This window comes from Canis lupus, chromosome 7 (genome assembly GCF_003254725.2).
Source record: "Canis lupus dingo isolate Sandy chromosome 7, ASM325472v2, whole genome shotgun sequence".
In the NCBI taxonomy this organism is placed as follows: Eukaryota; Metazoa; Chordata; class Mammalia; order Carnivora; family Canidae; genus Canis; species Canis lupus.
Genome location: NC_064249.1, coordinates 43,363,730 through 43,382,208, shown reverse-complemented (window position 1 = coordinate 43,382,208; position 18,479 = coordinate 43,363,730). Strand labels below are relative to the sequence as shown.

Sequence of the window (18,479 nt, the reverse complement as noted above, 5' to 3'; positions counted from 1 at the left end):
TGTTCATCACATGAGCAGAAGACCACAGAGGCTTGGGTGAGGGTAGTCAGCACACAAGTAACAATGTGCCCGAGCAAGGCACCCAGTCCTGCTGAAAAGCAGAGGCAGACCGTCTCCAGGCTTGGTTTCTGAGGACGCTCCAGGTCCAGTTCCAGCACCACACCCATTTCAGCCTTAGAACAAAAACCCTCTGTGGGTCCCATCAGGATCCCTGTTCCTTGTGAAAAACTGATAGAACAAGCAAAATATAACAAGTATTTCTCCAAAAGTGCCTACCCCTTTGGTTCAATTAATCCATGTATGAGAACTTGACCTAAGAAAATGAGTAAAAATTAAACTTCCATATAATCAGCAACACTGAAAGGGATTTTCAGTCGTAGGAACAATCTGAGTTATTAGGTTCTCTGTGATACCTGTTAGGAGAAATGTTTCTTAGGAGTTCAGAGGTATTCTTGGGGATCTGGAAGTTTTCTATGAAACCTTTAATTTTTTTTCTTCGTGGAAATAAACACATGAAAACTTTAAGCCTACTTTGGGTCATCTGAGTGACCTCATGGCCTCGTACCACATGATCTCAGTGTCCCATGTCTTAGAACAGCACTTATGACCACTCTGGAACGATGTAATCACTGAAAGTTACCAGTCTCAACTTGTCATGTCTCTGTAGCTACGGCTGGCTGACACCTAGCTAATTATCTTCTGGAGAATTTCTAAATTATTCAGTAAAATATTTTTCAGTAATGCTGATAATACATTTCAACCAGTTGAGCGTTTTAAATAGCTAAGACATATTTAACCAACAGTCTTGAAATGTTAATAGACTGAATTTAGACTTTTACAAGGAATCCATGTCAATATACTCCAAAGTAAAGATAAAATGGAATAAGAAAACTAAAAAAAAAAAAAAAAAAGGAATAAGAAAACTAGATTGATGATCAAGTTATTGAAATATGAATGAGTCATTTACAGAATATACAGATTTCCTTCCACAGTGTGGCAGTAAGGGCTGTACCGAAGTTAGAATTTTTTTTTCAACATCTGCAAGAACTGAAAAACAAGTTCAAATACTAATTCTGTTCATAATTTCAGCAATAAGTGAGACATACAAGGTAGGATTCATTAGAATAGGAAGACTTTATCTGTACAGCTCAATAAGAAAGCTTATCAAGTGACAGATCAGTAAAATTGGGATTCAAAAATTACTCACTGGAAAGTTTCAGTTAAGTAAGAGGTCGGATTATCCTGAACTCACAAATAAAGCCTGCAAGTTATTAATCACTGTATAACATAGTTCTACAAATTGGATTCTCTACATATTTTCTTAACCTACAATTCATGTTGTCTTCAGCCCTGTTCTTTGTTTCTTGTTCTTATTCTAACACAGACCCTATCACTGAATATGTATTGAGAAATCTCCCAAAGCTTTAGAATAGTTTCTCATTTTCTTATACCTTTAGAGTACACAGATTTATACTTTACATAATCTTTTCTGATGCACTTCGCTTCTTTCTAAAGAAATCCCTGTCTGCCCCCAAACACAGGAGAAAACACTGCTTGAGTGCTTACTCTGTGACAGAGCAGGTTAGCCTCGGAGTCCAGGTAAACATCAACTCAATCCTCACAAGCATCCACTGGGGGGTAGGTTCCCGTATGTACACATGAGTAATCTGAGGCTTGAAGGAGGATCCAGATGTTATAGATACTCCTCCCTAGGTATTCTTGTGGATGTTTTAGTTCTGCTTTTCACATTTAGGTTTCTAAAATATGAGGATTTGTTTTTGGTTAAGGGGTGGAATAGTGACCTAAACACCTCCTAGAAGGATGGCCTACTTTGTCCACACCAAGTACTAAATATAGTTCATCTCCTCACTAGTAATTTATGCAGCTCCTGTCACATATCTAATCCCTATAAACCAATGTCAGATTGTGGGCTTTGTATTCTGTTCATTGTACTTATTCAGACCTATACCAGTATCACAGGATTTTACTTACTCCTGCTTTCTAGTAAGCTGATTAACTGCAGGGTGAGTCTCCCTCTCCTTATTTCTCAAATTGATGTTAGATCTTAAGTTTAGTTTATTAAGTTCCACCAAAACTCCATAGGATTTTGATTACAAGTGCAATGAATTTACATTAATTTCTGGAGAACCAACATATTTATAATACTGAGCATCCCTATTTACGAAAGTGAGATGTTTCTACTTATTTTGAATATCCATCTTTAAGTTGTATCATTTTCTCTGGAAAGGTCTCACACATCTTGCTGAACTTATTCTTCCAAGTATCTTGGGGGGTTTACTTACTCATCTTACATAGTTAAATATTTCAGTCATACCAAAGAAATACGGAAGCAACCTTGGGCCTCCCACTCAGCTCTGTCAATTCTTAGCATTCTATGGTATTTGATCAGATATAAGAAATAAGACATGATAAGTGGATCTAGCTCACGTCCCCTACATATACCCTTTCCACTCCCATTCACTTCCTCCTTGCTTCTCCTTGCTTCTCAGAGATAATCACTGATTCTCCCGTCATTTAATGGGTTTGCTACATATTGTATTCATAAATCTTAGCACATTTTATAAATTTCTGTGAAACTTTTAATACTGCTCATGTTGCTTTTTTATCATAACTATCCACGCTGATACAATATAGAATCTTGAACTCTAGTTCATGCATTTCTGTTGTCCATACAGCATTCCACTGTGTGACTATTACGGCTCACTGCCCATTCTCCTTTTGATTCCTATTTAGATTGTTTCCAGGGGTGCCTGGGTGGTTCAGTCAGTTAAGTTCAGGTCTGCCTTTAGCTCAGGTCATGATATCATGATCCTAGGGTCCTGGGATTGACCCTGCATTGGGCTCCCTGCTCAGCAGGGAATCTGCAACTCCCTCCCCTTCTGCCACCTCCCTTCCCCCTGACTCGTGCTCTCTCTCTCTCAATAAAATCTTTAAAAAAAAGATTGTTTACAATTCTCTACTCTTACAAGCTGCCATAAGTAGTCTGAAGTGTATCTTCTTATATGTATATGAGAGTTGTTTAAGGGCAGAAACTTTCAAACTTCTTGATCAAAAGAGTATCTGCAGTAAGAAATACATTGTACACTGCAACCTAATTCTCAATTAAAACAGACGTGTACTGTAGGTTATTCTCTGCTATTTCTCTAAATTCAGGGTTGTGAACCATTGGTGAACATGAAACCAACTTAGTCGATTCTGAAAAACACCTTTCAAAGAGCAAAAGAAAAAAATAGACAAAAATTAAGAACAGAAAATAAGCCAGAATACAGCAGAAAACAAAAGTGCATTTATTTTAAAAATTTTAATTCAGTGTTTGTTTGTCACATGTAAACTGTATTTTTCCACCGGGGTCATAAAAAACATATGAAAGCCACTGCCTGAGGAAATCTGCCCAGGAAGAGAAATGCTGCATAGTAGAACAGGCACAGGTACTTTACCAAATACTGTCAACCTGGCTGTAGCAATGGTCATTCATTCCCACTAGGGCAGTAGGAGTTCCTACTTTGTCCAACATCGCCAATATTTGACATTATTTGGTCCCTCAAGCTTTTGCCAAAAGGATGGATGTGACACAAAGAGGGTTGCTGATGTTTTGCACTTCCCTGACTACTAAGTTTGAGAATATTTTCATGTTCATTGACTTTTCAGGATTCTATTCCTTTGAATCATCTGTTCATATTCACCATCTTTTCCGTAATTCACAGTGTTCATTTACATATCCTGGATAAGTCTGGTTAATTACACATATCTTCACCGTCAAGTGACTTTTGGTGGCTTTTTATACTTAAGATTTCACTTTAATAAGCTCATACTTAACCAATATTTTAAATATTATGTGTACATTGAGATCTTCTTAAAAATCCATGTTGTCAGGCAGCCCAGATGGCCCAGCGGTTTGGCACCACCTTCAGTCCAGGGTGTGATCCTGGAGACCCAGGATCGAGTCCCATGTCAGGTTCCCTGCATGGAGCCTGCTTCTCCCTCTGCCTGTGTCTCTGCCTCTCTCTCTCTGTCTCTCATGAATAAATAAATAAAATCTTTAAAAAAAAAAATCCATGCTGTCATCTTTTAAAAGTCATAAAGTCTAAAGTTTTACTTTTCATCCTTGTAACTTATTTTTGTATATAATGTGTGAGACAGGGATCTTTCCCTCCCTAACAAAGATAAACAAATATACCAGTACCATATATTACAACTTCCCTAATAATTACAATGCTGTATGTTTCCCCAGGCTCTTTTTTTCTTCCATTAATCTGAATCTGAGGCAAATACTAGCACATCTTAACTACTAAACAAGAGTAGATCTTGATATCTGATCAAGTGAATTCTCTTTCACTTCCTGGGATTCTAACTGGAATGACACCAGATACATAAATAAGTGGAAGAAAACTGACATATTTATGATAGTGTCTTCCATTTCTAAACATGTGTATCTTCTTATAATTTGAATTATACAAGTGTTAAAATTTTCTCCATTAAGGTCTCACATATGTTTCTACTTTATTTTTGCCTAGGCATTTTAAAGTTTGAGTCGCCATTTTAAATGGTAACTTTTTTAAATTTAAATTTTCTTGCTGGCATACAGAAATGCATGGTTTTTACATAGTGACTGTTTAAAAAACTCCACTTTATTGAGGCATAGGTTACATACAAAACGCACAGCTGTTAAATGTATAGCTTGATAAATTCTGACAAATGTATACATCCACATAACCATCATCCCAGAAAGTTTCTTTGTGTCCTTTTTCAATCTACCTTCCACACCCCAGGCAGTTACTGATAGGATTTCTAGCAAAGTAATTTTACCATTTCTAGAAATTAATATAATTGGAATCATGCCATATGTACACTTCTGTGTCTTGTTTTTTTAACCAGCACCCTTTACTCAAATTAAGCAAGTTCTCTTATACTCCTAGTTTTCTAAGAATGAGTACAGAATTTAATCATATGCTTTTTTCCTCCTTCAACCATCAAGATAATCATACGGCTTTTCTCCTTTGATTTCATTTACAGGTTTTCTAATGTTTAATCATCTTTACATTCCTGAGACACACCCTTATTAGTCATGGTATTTTTTAAGCAAATACTAACATTGTACCTAAAATTTCTATTGCCACGTTCATTAGTGAGCTGTGACCTATTCATCTCCCTTTGCATACTACACTTGTTCCACCCAGACTATCTAGATTACAGTAGCCTAACAATTTTTTTGTTATTTCCTATAACATTTTGTATAAGACTGGAATTAATGATTCTTCATATGTTTGTTTTTGGGGGTTTTTTGTTTTTTATTCTTCATATGTTTTATACAACTTGCCCACCTAGAGTTTTCACTTGGGATTTGGATTTTTGGTTTTATTTAATTTTATTTTGTAGGAGGTAGGTGCCTAAGTCTTTAAATTATAACCTTGTCAGGTTTCTTTATTCTTTTTTTTTTTTTTTTTTTTTAGATTTTATTCATTTATTCATGAGAGAGACAGAGAGAGAGGCAGAGATAGGCAGAGGGAGAATCAGGCTCCATGCTGGGAGCCCGACGTGGGACTCGATCCCGGGACCCCAGGATCATGCTCTAAGCCAAAGGCAGATGCTCAACTGCTGAGCCACCCAGGGATCCCCAGTTTTCTTTATTCTTAAGCCAATTTTGGTCATTTATTTTGCAAGAATTTGTGTACTGTTTTCAAATTTATAAGGCAAAAAGATGATGTTCACACTGTTCTCAGTTGTTTTAATATCTCAATTTGTCTGTAGTCATATCCTTTGGTGATTTCTAATATATTTGTGTCCTTTTTTCTTCCTTTATCAATCTTGGCAAACGTAGTCTTTTCAACTTAGCACTTTTCATTTAGTTGATCCGATTAGAACACTCTTTTTCATTACCGTTTCTCAACTTTAGTTCCTTCCTTTTTCTAACTCATTACATTGTACAGTTAGCTCATTAATTTTTAGCTCTTTACTAATAAACATTCCCTCATGAGTGGGATTAGTGCCCTTATAAAAGAGACCCTAGGGAATCCCCTGCCCCCTTCCACATGAGGTGACAGCAAAAAGACAGCTATCTATGAAGTAGGAAGCAGGTCCTCACCAGACACCAAATCTGCTGGTGCCCTGAACTTGGATTTCGCAGGTTCTAGAACTGTGTGAAACAAATTTCTGTTGTTTTTAAGTCCCCCAAGTCTATGGAATTTTGTTATGGCAGCCCAAGATGGATTAAGACACAGATTATGCCTACTGTGTATTTATTTCTTTATTTTGAAACTATGTCATCATACTTTTAGGTGTGTCTACTACTAAAAGCATTTAATTGAGTTTTTGTTTAAGTTTCATTCTCCTTTAACCAGCAAGCTTTACCTGAAATTATGTATTGGGCTTATGAAAATACTTTAGCTAATTTTCTATCATCTTATTTTGTGGTTTTTGGGGCTTTTTTTTTTTTAAGATTTATTTGTTTATTCATGAGAGACACAGAGAGAGAGAGAAAGAGAGAGAGAGAAAGAGAGAGAGAGAGAGGCAGAGACACAGGCAGAGGGAGAAGCAGGCTCCATGCAGGGAGCCCGACGTGGGACTTGATCCCGGGACTCCAGGATCATGCCCTGAGCCGAAGGCAGGCGCTGAACCGCTGAGCCACCCGGGCTGCCCTGTGTTTTCTAATTCCTAAGCATCTCTGCTCTTTTGTCTCTTTTCTGCCTTCTGTTGGAATGATCACATTTCTTCATTTCCACTCCCTCATCCCACTTTGAAGTTATACACACTATTCCAATTCTTTCAGAGGGTGATCCTTAAAAAAATTTTTAATGGAAAACTTTAGTCAGTAGTCTGCAGGTGAAAACAACACCCTATTAAAAACTATAATAAATGAAATAGAAAAAAGACAATCTCATAAGGATAGAGAAGAATAAAAAAGAAAACAAGCAAAATTTTGATAACTGGGAAATGAATGGAGCAGTCACTGTGAACAGATTAGAGAACCACTAACTCTAAGTGAGGTGTGGGGAAACATCCTGATTTCACAGCAAAATCCTCAAAGGGTCAAGTAAAAGACAGCACCAGTTACAGCAAAAACTGAAGGCTGAGAGAGGAAGAGATGAAAACAGGCAAGATTGAGTGAAAGATATTTGAGAAGCAATAACATCCTCAGATCTGCTTCCCAACTCTATGTCCCTGGGTACCTGTTCCTCTCCCTCTCCAAAAGACTAAATGTTTATTCTCAGCAGAGAGTAAAACAGGCTCACCAGACTAGGAGATGGTCTGGGAACCACTAGGAAAAGAGACGGAGTAAAAGAATGAGTAAATGGTATGCTACATGCGGACTCCCAACCCCTTCCTCCACTGAGTTCTAGCTCCCAAACACTAGCAGCCAGACCTTTACCCATTTAGTCAGATCAAGACTCTTCTAAGGGGTACCTGACCCAACCCAGGAGGGAAGACACACAGATACTAATACTGAGAGTTTACCAACAAACAGCCCACACAGATCACAGATCACTCTACACTGAAACTGAAAGGAGACAAGACTCACCCACATACTCAGTTTCCAAGCAGCTTTCTGGACCCTTACTTTTGTAATCAAGGATGACTCTCATTACCTGAGAGAAAAAATGGCCAAAAACAAAAATGCAACTCAAGAAGTTTGAGACCCTACAGAGAAAAGAAAACATCGTAAGAATCATCACCATAGCTAGAGAAAACAGGAGAAGGGAGAGCAACCCTGAAGCAAGAGCAGCTTGCTCTACAAAAGAAACATTCAAAGAATAAAAGAAGAGTTCTTGGATAGCTGGGCAGTTTTTGATAGCAGAAGAAGGGGGAGGAGAACCAACAGAAAGGTTGGGAAGTAAGGTAGAGGAAATCTTCCAGAAGGTAAAAAAAGAGTAGGATGGAAAATAGAAAAAAAAAAAAAAAAAAAAGGTGAAGAAAACTGGAGGACCAATTCAGGAGGTCCAATGTCCAAACAGGACTTCAAAAAATCATCAGAGATTGGGGTGAGGGAGGGAGAGTGTCAAAGAATTCAAAAAATAACCCCTGAACTGAAAGATGGAAGTTTCCAGATCTAAAGGGCCATTAAGGCTCAAGACCTCAGGACAACAGAAGAAAACATACCCACATCCAGGCTGGTGGGGGTAAAACTTCAGAATGCTGAAGACAAAGGAAAAGCCTAAGTCTCTTTGGAGAAAGAGCAGGTCACTTGGAGAAGAATCAGAAGAGCTTTGGTTTTCTCACGAGCAACATTGTAAGTGAAGTTCAAAAGATCAATGCCTTCATAATTCTGGAGGGGGAAAAAATTACTTCCAAACTATAATTCTATTACCCAACCAGGGTAGAATAAAGGTATTTTCAGGAATATAACATCTCCAGATATTTACCCAAAAGAGAGAGAGAGCCAAAAGAATACGAGATCTAACAAAGGAGAAAGTGAAGGAACTCGGTAAGATGACCATGAAGGGGAATGCCAGGATGACTGCTGTGTCCTAGGTGTAGAGGCAATTAGTGCAAACTGGAGCAGGTTCAAGAACACAGAGCCAAGAATAATGCCAGGCTTCTCTCCGAAGTGTACAAACACCATAAAAGTCAATGGAAACACGACTTTCATTGATGAGACCCACAATTATTGTGGCAAATGGTTAGGAGTAAACAAGACAGTGAAGAACCGCCTGACACATTTCTTTTAACCATCATCTGAGCAAGACATTTCTGCTCCCACAGACTACAGTGCAAAAGGGGAAAAAAAAAAGTGCCTGAGAAGAGAAATTCTCATATATTCCTACGTTTGTATACACATGGAATTTGTTAGGCCAGTGCTGCCCAACAGAAATAGGATGCTATCCACACATGTAACTGTACATTTTCTACTAGCCATATTAAAAAACTAAAGTAAAAATGTGAGGTTAATCATTTAAATAATTTAATTTACCCCACTATATCCAAAATATTATTTCAACGTGCAATCAGCATTAAAAATCAAAACACATTCTATTTTTTGTTCTGTTATAAATCTCCTGTGCATTTTACACTTGCAGGCCATCTCAGTTCTGACTAGCTACATTTCAAGTATTCAATGGCCACAAGCGGCTAGTGGCCACATGTTGGACGAGCTCTAGAAGAATACACAGGAAAGCAGCTCACTAACAGTGGTTCCATTTCTGGACTATGAAGCAGGAGGCAGATCTAAGAGAGACTTACTTTTCATTACGTTCATTACATTTCATACTATTTTGTTCCTTTTGAATTTTGCACCATGTATGTACTACCTACTTAAAAAAAAAAAAAAAAAAAAAAAAAAAAGGAACAAAGTACATTCCCAAAACATACAAATGTGGATATCCTTTAACCTGCTTCTAGAAATCTACCTCATGCACGTGCAGAATTATGAATAAACAAAGCTTACTTGTTGTGACAACTGTTTTTAATATCACAAACTGGAAATAACCCACATGTCCGTCAATGAATGACTGGTCAAATACATTCTAGGGGGACACCTGGGTGGCTCAGTGGCTGAGCCCTGCCTTTGAATCAGGTCGTGATCCTGGAGTCTGGGATCGAGTCCCGCATCGGGCTTCCTGCAGGGAGCCTGCTTCTCCCTCTGCCTCTGTCTCCACCTCTCTTTCTATGAATAAATGAATAAAATCTTAAAAAAAAAAAATACACTATAGGCCCATACAACAGAATACTATAAAACCAGAATAAAAGAATACTTACTATGTACTGACATGCTATAATCTACAAATGCACTGTTATGTAAAATATGACTGTACTAAAAGGTAACATATGCACAAAGTTGCTCATATATGCACAGAACTTCTGCAGCATTACACAAAAACCTAGTAATGCTACTAGCCTTTGGAAAGGCAACTGGGTTCTAAGGAACATGCCAGCAAAGACTTTTCCCCATATATCCTTTTGTGCCTTTTGAATGACAATAATCGATTACCTATTTTAAAAGCCCATCATTCTACATCTAGCTGGTGTCTCCTTTTATTCACCATGCTTGGCCTTCATGTGAAATTAAGTCCATCTATAAAGACTAGTGTTTTTCTAGTTCCTTCATAGGGAGGTCTGAGTCGTGTTTTTCCCAGAGGCCACAGATGTTTCAATGATATTGGAATAGTTTTTATTCACACACACACACATTTAGCATACAGTTCCGAGAGTCCTATCATTACAACTCCATCCCTAGCTACTGGGCTGTTATCTATTAAATTCCCCAAAGCCAGTTTTTCCTTAACACAGACTGATTTCCAAGTTTTTCATATGTAGGAACATTTTTCTACCTCTCCTTCTCCCTTCCTCTTCCCCTTCCCTCTCTGGATCAACCAAATACATAAGAGGGAAAAAAAAAAAAAGAGTCCTACATTTTATTCAATACGTGTAGCAGGTGGAATGGGCCTAATCTATGTCTATTTTAACATGTCTGTGAGATTTTAAGAAACCTAGGTTAAGAAGAGTATAGTCAATAATGGCAAACACTGAAAACAGTAGTATGATAACTGAAAAAAGACTGCTAAACTGGGCTATTCAGAATTCACTGGTGACTTCGGAAACAGAGGTAGTAAATGGAATATGAAAGGGTGGCAAAAAACATTTCATGATGTTCAAGTCTAGAACAAAGGAAGTGATTAAATATAGAAAGCAATGTAGGTTTCAAATATCTTCAAACTGCAAATACAAAATATTTCCCAAATACCTATATGATTTTTTTTATTTCAAATGAAAATCAAGTCAGATACTTCAACATAAAACACTTGAAGTGTGATGGTACTATCTCAAAGAACACCTCAGGTCCTTCTAGAAATAGCAATAAAATCACTATTGGATTTTTGGCAATACATGTTCAAACATATACTACACAGGTATAGAAAAAAGCAAATCACTAATGATCTGGATTTTCACAATGGTTTTAGTCAAAAAAATGAGGATAACAGAAAGCATTAAAAAAGAATAAAGATACATGGAAACTAATTGAAAAACAGATTTCTCAATTCTATTGTTACTATGCTTTTTTCCAAAGTTTTAAGCGAGAGAGCAAAGACACTGCCATTGGAAACCTAAGGTGGCCCCACTGGATGGAGAATGATGGGTGCCTTTAAAACTAAAGCAAATAGAAAACATTCGTGTGTTCAATTTTATGGACTGTTAAAACCTAATGTGAGAGCTTGAATTTAACCCTGAAAGTAGGTCATTAGTTCAGTGAAAGTCCACATTTATAGGGACTGCTGTGTCAAGAGACTACCTGGTTTTGGTACCCTTTACCTTGAATGAGTTGTGTGGAATCTCTGTGTCTATAATCAGCTTGTAAACATAAAACTGCATGCTGGTTTATCATTCCCAGATCATTAAAAAAAAAAAAAGAAAGAAAAGAAGAAAAGCATCTAATTATTAGGAGATCGCACAGGCCCAGGCCTGCCTCAACTCAGCATGAATACTCAGTATTCCAACTGCCCTCCAATCCAAAATCCCAGAGGCTGTGCTGACCTTCTGCTCAGGCGGCCACTTCCAGCCATGTCAAGTGGGTACAGTCCTTAGGCCGTGAAAGTGCAATCAAAGCCAAGTCCAGGGTAGTGGTTGTTCCATAGAACTTTCTATTAAAATTAAATTTAACATTTATTTCCTCAGTTACTGTAGTGACAGTTCAAGTGCTAAACCACATGTAGCTAGCTAGTATCTACCGTGTTAGTTCAGGCCTACAACCAAGGTTTTTCTCCACTATCTAATATTCAGCAGAGCTTCAAGAGGTTTCCAGGGGAAGAGGAGAAGCAAGCAGGCAACGGCCCTTTCCCCTTATGCTTTGAGACTCTACATCATGTTTTATTTTTTATTTATTTTATTTTTTGCAAAAGCCTTCTGGTTGTCGTTGTGTGCACAGGTGTGTGTGCCGTGCTTTCAGTCTGAAAACTAAGGGTTTAGAGCAGAAATGATCAATGTACAAATCTCAGGCCAAAGCTGGACCTTCCTGATACTTAAAACATTTTATAAATAAAAGTTTAATTGGCCAGTTTACATGAACTACACCCTAACCACCTGTCTAGGAAGTAAAAGGTTGGTCTAAACATGGAAAATTTGCATTCACTGCCACAGATAGAACATCTCTGGTCAACAAAAAAGTTTCCATAGTTCATTCAAATCAAGGGAGAAAGCTCATAGGCCCAGCTCCCATTGTAGCCTTTATCAGTTTAGTCTGTGAACTTTGCAAATCAGATCCACCACCCCATATTCTGTAATGAAGGATGGGATTAAGATAGAGCCATTTCCTTAATATTTAAAAAAGCTTAACCATTATCTTATTATAGAATTTTTGGAAGAGCCGAAGCAGTGTATGAAAATGTACTTTACCTTAAGCACAGGAGAATTACAAGATCACAGATTTCCCGTGTTACTTCCTCAGATCTAGTCTTTTTTGAATTGGAAGACTCAAGGTAATGAACTTGATGGACTTCCAGTGGCTTCCCCGATGATTATTCTTCCTTACTAACTGAATACATTAAGCCTGAAACTATGCCCTTCCCCTAAAAAGTTAGTAGGACACTAGTTTGGAGGAAATGAAGGTTTTCAGATGCAAACTGAAAAGTTAGCAACAAACGTCTACACTCACTTTCTACTGCTTTTGTCTCGAGGCCAAAGTAATTCCAGATTTTGAACCTAGAAGAATTAGTGGCCATTTCACAATCAACTCACAACTTTTAACAGGATTAAAATCACTGACTTTAGGATTTCTGTTTTCCTACAAACACAAACTAAAGATATGTCTACTGGCCAGGCACTGGTTCCACTACTGTGGCTCAGTGACACTAAGAGGAACCTCTACACTGTAGAATGTAAGGGCAAGTATGTAAATCACAGAATTACCCTAATATTTCTGGCTATCTGGCCAAATCAGAAGCAGTCTAAATCCAACCAGCCTGGCAAAATTATATTCTCCCCACATGAAATTACTGAAATTGAAACTGAAATAGAGCTATCCTTGATATGACTATCTAGAATCAGCACTGAAATATGTCCTAATTGAATATATTACAATTATAACAATTTGGAGTAACAATCAAAATTGATCAGAGACAACCAATAAGCCTCAAACTGCATTTTTAAGACTGAAGTACTTTTGTACTACTAGTTGGAAAAAAAAAAAAAACTTTAAAAAATTACAATGTCACCAATAAGCATTTAATAGAGTAGATGATTTAGAAAGTAACTCAGAGATAGGAGGGAGAATAACCCAAAAACATTATTAAGGCCAATACCGGGTCAAAGTCACACATAAGAGGCAAGAAGTCCTCAACAGACAAGCCAACTATCCACACTTGTTTGGTCCTTGAAATCTCTAGCACACTCAGTCTTAAAGCTGGAGTGAAATGTTTTACATGACACCCCTGCAGACTGACAAAGAATGACTTACTCTGAAGAAAAGGGGTGGCATGGGGTTCTACACCACTTAGATCACCTTTACTACTGGCCTAACATGATAGGCTTCTCAGTCTGAAATCGTGGTGCTGCTCTAAATGGCAAAACAAATGAATACCATCTTGGTCATAGCAGGTACTATGCATCTTTCATAAAATAAGTCATCTGATAAAGCACAATGTTCTACCCCTTTAGGAACATTTGTTAATCATCCCGAATGACAATCTAAAGTATATTATGTAGATTACTGCACTCTTAAAAAGATTTTCCCAAACATGGTTTAAGCTAATTGATGAACATTCATTACTATGCTTTCAGGTCTGGTCCTGCACTGAATGGTCCCAGACATGCTAGTTAGGCTTTGAATATTTGGTTTGTGTCTTGTAGATTATCTCTATTATCCTCACCAGGCTGTTATCTGTTTTTTCTTACAACAGACAGTAGGCTAACAGTTCCCCATCCTCCTACCCAACCCCCCACTATATTCCCCTTAACCTCCCACATTACCCACAACCTACTTCTTTCTAATCTACTGTGGCTTAGAAGCTAGATAACTTTGTTAGAAACATCTGGGGCATTAAAAAAAAAAAATCTAAAATATATATATGCCAATAGGTTTTGATGAAGGGTCTCGATGGCTCTCCTAATGACTGTAACTTTAGGTGTGGACTTAAGACAGTCTGGCTGCCCCAGGCATTTTTTGCTTGGTGTCTAGTTCTCAAATGCATTTTATAATAGGTCAAGAATCAGAGTGTAGGGAAATCATCTGGGATTAGAAAGAAAACAACTGAAAGCCACAAGAAGACAGGAAGAGATCATCCAGGAGGACCCTGGATATCTGAGGCAATGTGCTAGGTATTCAATCACAACACTTAATCCTTGCAATAAGGGGAAGAGGCAGGTGTCACTACCTCTGTTTTCAGTCAGAAAACCGAGGCTCATGAGTTAAGCAATTTGCCAAACATAGTAACTGGGAAACCAACCATTACCTAGGTTTCTCTGACTCCACAACCCACGGCTGCTCCACTACGTGAGACTGAAGCCAAATCCTTAATCTCGATGCAGTTGAGTGTCTTTGCATTTTATTTCCAATTCTTTCAGTAGGACCCGTCTGATGCGGATTTGCTTTCTTTCTCCAGCCAGTTTCTACAACTAAAGGGCAATGGATAATCAAACTAAGGCCTGATTAAGCTTACAAGCTACAAGTGTTCATCTGTTCAGCAACAAGTATGTTTCTGAAACACTGGCCATGTCCTCAGTTTGTATGGATTATACAAAAACAGTGACAAGTTCCCCTCTTCCCCTCCCCCACCCCAATACAGACTGTTCCCAGTGATGCTATAAATTAACACTTGACATCTTCCCTCCTGAAGCCCTCCACATTTGACAGAAAGCAATGCAAGCATACTTTAGGAACTGGCCAGTAATGCATCACAAGCTCCCTCAATTTGTACAATAACATGATTTTCTTACTCCAAAGACTGAAGGACAGGCAGGAGATAGGAGGAGTTTCCACTTTTCCAATTCTATTAGGGAACAGGGGTATACTTGTTCCCTGTTAGATCCTTCATTGCTGAGTCCAGGGCCTGACACAGAGCAAAGACTATTTTATTTGTTGAATAAATGAATAAATGCTACTTGTTCAATATATACAAGTTATTTTGTTGAATAAATGTAGAACCTCGCCTGAATTGCTTTTGAAATCTTTGGACTTCTCATTTCTGACATACCCTTGCAATACTTAGTGGAAAACAGCTTTCATCTTACAAAAACTAAAAGCTTAAAAATGGTTCCTCTCCTCCCATCAGAAGACAAGGGATCTAAAAGACATGCCCCTCTCCATCCTTTAAAAGGGACTTGTCCCAAGAACATGAATAAGCCCCCATCTGCCAGACTGCACTAAATACAGCTTTTATATGCATTACAAAAACACCTGTATAAAAAGCTGCTACAAAACAAGGCCTTTGGAGCCCTAAAGCACAAAACCAACAGAATAAAAACCAAACAAGAATAAGGGGAGCTTTCAGACATTTATAAAAGCCCAAACTGAAAATATTTGCTAAATATAAAAATGGGTCTTTGATCAGTGGATGATGCAGCTCAACTGTTTTTCACTCACATATCTCCCCCCAACGTGAAGTAACAAGATTATGGCAATATGATTCTAATATTTACAGTAGGAAAATGAAAAGGGGACCTTTTGCCATCTTGAAGTAGAAACCAGCTTTGTTCCTATTAAAGAGAAAGGACTGCTGAAATACACAAAACCATCCCCAAATCCCTACTTAGTTAAAACACATACCGGGCCTGACAAGCCACAAACAACAGGAAATTACCCTGCATGGTTTCTTACAAGACTATTATTACATGAACCTTACAGACTGTGTAGAGATTTGATCACTTATGCCTAGGCACAGGTAAGAAGTTACAGCCACGAAAACCTAACTCTTGCTGAACACCTACAATGTGAAAGCACTATAGAAGGCATAGCTACAAAGTACAAAAGCGAAGCCCAAAGAGCGATTTCTTACTAAACAAGCCCAGAAATGGATGTTTCCTATCACATTTATAAAAACTAGCCACTGAACTACCTTAAACTCAACTTTAAGAGAACTAAGTGAGCACCTGGACTCAAAATATTCTTATTTACTACCGTAACTAGTTTTATGGCAAAAACTAAGGAACCTTAAAAATAAAGTCAGCGTTACTTTCTAAATTTAATGTAAATGTTTGGTAAATGACCGTCTGATTCAGAAAAATTCCACCAATATCCTGTATGGTTTTTTTCAAAGCAAATGAAAAAATAAAATCTTCAAACTAGGACACATTTATGAAATCCGTTTCACGTTATCTCTCCCAACTGTTACATTTGCTTCCCTTATCTCTTTATTTACATTAAAACTCCTCAAACTTCATTTAACTATTTAACTTACACTTCTACCTAAGAAAAACTTTTTAAAGGGAGTCAAAATCAAAAGTAGAACAATAGCAAATGTATTTTCAGAGTGGTAGCAAATTTGTTTTCTTATTCTGCTCAAGGAAAAACTTCCTTACAATCAGTGGTACAGGTTCAATTCACACAAAATTCAGAAGGAAAATGGAAAGGAACTAAGACTGCAGAATCATTAAAAATTCTGTAAATTAACTCAGATTTTGGGGGGGGGCACTTTCGAAAAATGGAATAACTCCAAGCAGGTCTGCAGTGACCATTTATTTATTCATTAATAGTTACTTTACATGTGTTACTTTAGAAGTTCAAGACAGCAAAATTGAGGACACTTAAAAGTGTAACAAACAAGACACGGTTTTCACGGAAAATGCTACTTCCAGAATCGTTCCACCCGGAGATGGTTTTTAAAATAATGGTTTAATGAACAACCAGCCGGTAGTATTTAGCTTTTAAGGGGTCAAGAGGAAGGAACACCAAAACCAACCTAGGTATTGTTTTTTCTTTTGTTTAGGATCAAAAGGAAACCATAACCACAGAAAGGTTAAGTAAGTAAAAGGCAAAAGTACCCAACCCCAAGGACAGTATCCCCCAAGAGAGAACAAAACCATTAAGGTTGCAAATGTGTAAACCAAGTTTGAAATACGTGAAATCAATTAGCGTGCTTTCTAAAAGGCGTGTGATAAAAACCAACAGGCTCCACTCCCAGGGCAACTTTCACAAGTGAGTGCAGGATCTCCACGGAGGATCAGCCGTGTGCCTGCTTGTGCAGAGTACACGCGAGCAGTTCCGAACCCCGGGTTTAGAATGGTTAACAAAGGTTACAGGACCAAAAAAAAAAAAAAAAAAGTGGAAGCGAAGTATCGCACGCTCCTACCAGGGCTTGCCAACAACTCCCGAAACAAGAAGAGCTCGGTCCCTCCGGCTTTGAAAATCAGAACCACAAAGTACGAAGCGTGTTCGCGGCAGGGGAGACGGGCCACGGCCGGGCAGCTCCGGCGCCGACCCAGGCCCCGCGCCCCCCCGCGCCCCCCCGCGCCCCCGGCCCCGACCCCGCCACACCCCGGCCCCCAGGGCCGTGCGACGCGCCGAGCCTCGCCGAGACCCGAGCCCGACGCAAACACACCCCTACCCCGAGGGCCCGCCGGGCGCCGCCGCTTTACCTGCACCGGGGCTCCGGGTCCCGCCCCGTCAGAGCCGGGGGTCCGGGACCTTTTGTTCCTTCCTCTTCCGAATGGGATGAGGGGCTGGGAGGGGAGAGGGGAAGGGGCGACTGGAGGCGGAACTGAAAACACTCCCGCGGCCGCCCGGCCCGGCCCGGCCCGCCCCGCCCCCCAGCCAGTGCCCGGCCCGCGGCCCCGCGCGCGGGGAGGGGACGCGGGCTCGGCCACCGCCCGCGGGAGGGAGGGGGTGGGGACGCGCGTCCCGCCGCCGCCGCCGCCGCCGCCGCCGCCGCGCCGCCGCCCCTCCTCCCCTCGGGCGCGAGCCCGCCCGCATCCCCCGCCCCCCGCCCCGGGCCGCCCGGACGGCCGAGCCCTCCCCCGCCGCGCCCGCCGGCCCACCTCCGCTTCCGCCCTGCGCCCTCCGCCGCCGGCCGCAGCGGCGCGGCGCGGCGCACCCACCTTCGGGCGGCTGGCTCGGCGCTCGCTGGCTGCTGGCTGGGAGCTGCTCCGCCGCCGCCGCGGCCGCGCGGTAGACCCGCCTCCCACCCCGGGCCGCGAGCCCCGCCGATTCGCCGGCGCAGCCCCGGGGCTGGCACCCTGCCGCCCGCTGATTGGCGCCCCCGGCCGCCCGTTAGGGCGCGAGGCACGCCGGCCGAGCGCAGCGCCCGGCGCGCACGGAAGACGGGGCGAGCGGAGGAGGGAAGGAGGGAGGCCGAGCGCCCGGGAAGGGCCGGGGCGCGAGCGGGGCTCGGAGACTCGCGGGCCACTACCTCCCCACCTCCGCTCCCTTCGGCCGCCCCGCCCTCCCGGCCGGACCGGCGGCGCGCGCAGCCAATGAGCGCGCGCGGTGCTCGGGGTGTGAGCCGCGCGTCGGGGGCCTCGAATCGGAAGGGAGACGTCGCTCGCTGATTGGTCCCGCCTCCCCCGTAGAGCGTGAGGCGAGGCGCGGCCGCCGGGCGGGC

General features: G+C 40.7%; 1 protein-coding gene across 5 annotated transcripts in view; it reads right to left on the bottom strand.

Annotated features, from left to right (window-relative positions):
* SMAD2 (SMAD family member 2) overlaps positions 1-18,277 on the bottom strand; it is a 78,054-nt gene extending 59,777 nt beyond the window's left edge. Inside the window, exons 1-2 of one of the 5 annotated variants that reach the window (XM_025428951.3) lie at positions 17,977-18,277; positions 17,518-17,601 (exon numbers count right to left, since the gene is read on the bottom strand). The gene's annotated coding sequence lies outside the window, so the exon portion shown is untranslated. The remainder of the gene's footprint in view (positions 1-17,517; positions 17,602-17,976) is intronic. The other 4 variants (XM_035719170.2, XM_025428947.3, XM_049112657.1 and 1 more) reach the window with 4 other exon arrangements.
* Positions 18,278-18,479: the final 202 nt, after the last annotated feature.